Source organism: Poecilia latipinna, unplaced genomic scaffold (assembly GCF_001443285.1).
Source record: "Poecilia latipinna isolate Pla-1442-1.1 unplaced genomic scaffold, P_latipinna-1.0 Scaffold4362, whole genome shotgun sequence".
Classification (NCBI taxonomy): Eukaryota; Metazoa; Chordata; class Actinopteri; order Cyprinodontiformes; family Poeciliidae; genus Poecilia; species Poecilia latipinna.
This window is the reverse complement of record NW_015116978.1, coordinates 1-4,952: the sequence shown is the minus strand read 5'-3', so window position 1 is coordinate 4,952 and position 4,952 is coordinate 1.

The window sequence follows — 4,952 nt, the reverse complement described above, 5'->3', positions numbered from 1 at the left end:
AGTACACCAGGTACAACTTAAGTTTGTCCAAAAAACGTACGTTGAAGTATGCTTAGTACACTTTAAATAGTGCTTAAGTACTACTTAAATACTGCTTAAGTACATTAAGCACCAAATTGGTATTTCAAAAACGTAACATTTTAAGTATACTTGAATTATGCTCATGATTAGTCCTACTAAAAGTATACTTAAGTGTGTTAAAATTTAACATACTTAGTACACTAATTTTTCACCTGGGCTAACCCGGCTCATAGCCAGGTTTAGCTAATCTCAGCTATCAATACAAACTTGCATTGTTTTAATAACAATGTCAGTCTATGTTATCATGAGGTTGCTTGAAGATTGATGTTCATGTCTGTGTAGGGCTTTCTTTTTTATTGACAGATTCATTTTGTCTGTATTGTGTACTATGCTACAGATATTCGCTTAAACAACTATTTTGTCAAAAAAAAAAAGACATCTCATCTTCCTCTCTTTTTTTATCTTGGTTGCCTGGTTTCCTTTTTTTGAGGGAAAATACTTTTTCCTGCTGTCTCTGCCTCTACCTGGGTAGGATCACACCATATAGATAGGAAGAGAAGGGAGAAGGTAATGTCTGTCATGATTTTCTCCGTTCCTGCCATGTCTCATGCTGCTCTGCTCTTTTGTACCTTCTGTCCCTGCTGGCTGCTGATTTTACCCATATACTGTATACACAGTGACTCCAGCGAGATCATCTGTCCTCAATAGTTGTCTCAGCCTTCAGTCAGTCCTGTATGACCTTTCTTCAGACTCTTGACCATCACCAATCTTACATATTAATGATGCCACCATGCGAGACGTTAATACAATATATTAATGGTGGAATCCAATCTAAATTAGTTAAAGATCAAATTGTTCATAATTCCAAAATCCTCTTCAATAAACTTGGGTTTTAAACATTTACAGTTCATACTAAATTGAGACATAATTTCTTCTTTTCTATTAATTCTGTTTTTATAAGTATGTTTTTCCCTTGTGTATTTGTATTATTTTAACATTTGGTAGTTTATTGTTTTTTTTGTTTGTTTTTTTTATCTTGTACTTAGTTTAGTTGAGTGTTAATGGCTTAGTGTGCTTGCTGACCTATTTTTGTACAAAACTCTCAAGTTTAACATCCCAAGCTGTGACTGATATGCTTTTGATGGAGATGGAGCTATCCATTATCCACATTATCCACAACACTGCATGCATATGATATAGAGTTTCCACCTTTCAGAAATCAAAATAAGGGACGCCCACCACGGGGTGTCGTCCTACTCTCATGTGGTGGGACATCCGCTACAGTGATAGACAATATTTTATGGCAGTGTTTTTTGTCTTTAAAAAGTGATCCATAGAGCAATTGTTCATGCATAGAGGTCCGTTAGAGTACCTCAGAATTATACTCCAATCAGAGTAGTATACTTTAGATACATTTAATTAAGCAAGTGTAAAAAGTATTTGGTAAACCACTGAGTAACTGATCATAACACCTGATTTAATATTCAAAATGTGTCCTCAGACAACTAAAAGTCTAAACGTTATGTGAATATTCTGATATTTTACAGAGTATTACCAAAATATTTATATAAATAAAGAGTAAGGTTTGGAGGCTTATTCTAGACCAGATTTACCACAGGGGCCAGGATAGTGAGTGTTTTTCCATGGCAACACTTGAAAAAGAATGAAAAAAGAAAACAAACAAACAAAAAAAACCCCCAAAAAACAGAGCAATATTTCATCATTTAATATAATAAGTGAGCCAAAGAGCCAGTTGCATCTTCAGAGATTCAGGTTGCTGATCCCTGGCAGATGAAAGTCTGATCCTATACAGCAGCTAAAAGTGCAGCACTAGAATTTTTAATTCAGTGTTGATGTAAAATTGTGAAGGTTAAAAAAAAAGTGATCCGCCACTGATTATTAACGTAAGACATTTATTTCGTGTAACTTCTTTGGTACTCCGTTGGCCCCCACCTAGAACCGCCCCTGGGCTGCAGGTCTGGATCTGGTGCATTAATAATAATAATGATAATAATAATGATTTGTTCTTTAAATGATCATTTGTATTATTTTGGCTGATATTATTATACATTAAATAAGCAAATAATCAAACCAATATAGTCGACTAAAAGCACAATAAGAAACTTAATCATAGCAAAATGTTACCATACCAGGATCTCCTGATCTATTCTGTCTAGTATCACACTGCACCAAGATGGACACATACTGTTTTTTTTTCATTGCCTGTGTTCATCTTCACTAACATTATTCAGCCTGGGATTTGCGTCTTCCGTCTCACGTCTGTATCTTTAAGAGAGGTTTTGCTTCTAAGGAGGTGGAGTATTGGGTCGAGGATGTTTTAAAAAGATCCGGGTTGACAGCAGCTCACCGCGGCTGCGTAGTGTCCGTCTCTAGGCAACCATGACAACAGCGTCGGTCCGTAGCGTTCTGGGGTCCTTTAGCTCCCGCAACGAGAATTTAGCTGACCTTAATATTTCCTGTGTTTTATTCTGGTCATTATTGTTACACTTAGTGTTGATATGTGTGTGATAGGCGTGTCTATTGGACATTTATAGAAATATGAAACAAATCGTGTCCTGTATCGGTTCAATACGGGACGCAACATTTAACAGCCAAATATGGGACGATTCCGTATTTTAAGGGACGGGTGGCAACCCTAATATGAATCAAACTGTACCCAGTAGTTAGTATCAGCTAGAAGATTTAGACTGATGGCTCTGAGTCTGTAAATTGCAGCTATTTACAAAGGTAGCAGAGATCTGATCACAGTCACCAAAAAGTGGAGCTGCTCTGACTCGGATCAATAGGTACCAGACTGGCAGTCCACAAACAAATGATGTTAGTCGCACCCATTAAGAAGGAATGACAACAAACAGCAGCAATGAGCATGGGAGATGAAATGAAATGACATTTTTCTTGAGAGAGATTCAGCAGGACAGAGCCCGGAGGAGCCTGTTGCACATGATTGCCACTGTACTCCATGGCAAAAGAGAGAGAAAAGCTAAGCATAAGCCCTGCAGGATGGAAAAAAAAAATCAAGTTAGTAGCTCAATAAGCTGTGAATGTTAGCACCCCTCACTGTACCACCTGCAGGGAAGGCAATTGGTGTAATTGAAAGAAATTAACTCTAAGAAATAAAGATGAAGGGAAAGAAGGAGGAAGTTTGATAGTTTCTTTTATAGCATAACTGGGGATTTTATGTGGAGAGGCATCACTTTATTTTTCCAAAACCAATCACAAAAAATATTAAAATAGGTTGTGGAAGAGGAGTTAATTTACATTTAGATAAAAGTCAGTTCAACATTGTAAATTACCCTTTTATTTGGCAATCTAGAAGATTTTGTTTTAATCTCTCAATAAATAACTCGCTATATGTTTTCTTTGCCTGCCGTCAAAGTGTGTGTCAGTGAGGAGGAGCAGCAGTTGGGGGAAGGGAGGGATGTAGAGTGGGTGGGTGTATAGGGGTGGGGGTGATATAACGGAAAAAAGGTTCACAATTTATTGTGCCGCCTCTCCTTTAATTAATAGATTATGTACACATGCACACTCCTGTCAATCTCTCCCAGCTTTCCATTACCACTGTGACCTCTCTTTCTGCTGCCCGACAACCTCTAACACACACACACGTAATCACACACACAGTAGCATGCATTCAGCACAAGCTCAAGGGGATTGTTGATGGTGGTTGTATCAAGGGAAGACTGTTAGAGAAGGAGGACCAGCTTATCCTGCTCTCTCTCGTCCTTACTGATAACTTTGCCCGTGAATTACTTTTCACAATTTTTATAGTTATATTTACATTATCGACATCATAAGTGGATTACTTCAAACCTAAGGACCGGGAGATTTTCTTACTTTTATTTTTAACTTGAAGGACATGTTTTGCTGCTCTGTGTGCTCGGTTGAAAACGGCTGTAACGGGAACCCACTGATTTTCTGTGATGGCTGCAAATCCATCATGCACCTAGCCTGCTCTGGAATGACTCAGATGCCGAAGTCGACTGATCTGTGGTTCTGCAGAAAATGTGAATCCCAGGAGAAAGCAGTCCGTGTGCTAAACCAGGACAAAATGCCTCCGACTGACCCCACGAAATGAGCAGTATTTTAGAACGACTTCAGTCTATTAAAATGAAGATTAAACTGCTGGAGGTGAACTTTGAGATCAACGCTACCTGTGGAAATGAGACAACTCTTCCTCAAATCAACGGAGAGGTTGTACGCCCTGTACCAAGGAGTTCACCCTGGAACGCTCAGGGTGCCAAGCTGAAACAGGAGTCTCGCACTGCTGATCCGATAAGAACAGGGAGAACTCTGCACCTGGACGAATCAACCTGGCCGGCTCTGAGCCGAGACCAACCTTCAACTTCAACACCTGCTCCGCCAAAGAATAGCAAACAAGCAGCTGGAACCAAAATGGCTCCACCGACCACGCTCACAAGGACAAAGCGATCAGCCCAAGCCTCAAAACATTCCAACTCCGTGGGAATCCCACTGAAAAACAGATTTTCTGCACTCCAGCATGAGCCTCTGAGTGAAAACCCACCTTCAAACATCAGCAATGAGGCTAGACCAACACATCCACCCCCCAAAGCTCCAAAGGACAAAGCAACAACCAGGAAAATGAAAGGTATGCCAAAAGTGCTTATTGTTGGAGATGAGGCAGTAAATGGAATCAGCCAAGTTTGCAATCCCAAGAAAACGAGAGTGATTTCTTTTCCTGGTGACACTGTATCTGATTTACTCTCTCTAACCTCTGATCAGCCAAATATTGAGACTTTAGTTGTGCATGTTGGAGCCAACGATCTGGCAAAGCAAAAATCTGACATTCTGAAAAAGGACTGTTCAAAAGACCCTTATATATATAAAATTAAAAATTCCCCTCTCACCCTCCGTGGGTGGTCTCTTTCATCCTCTGAGCTCGGGTCCTCTAC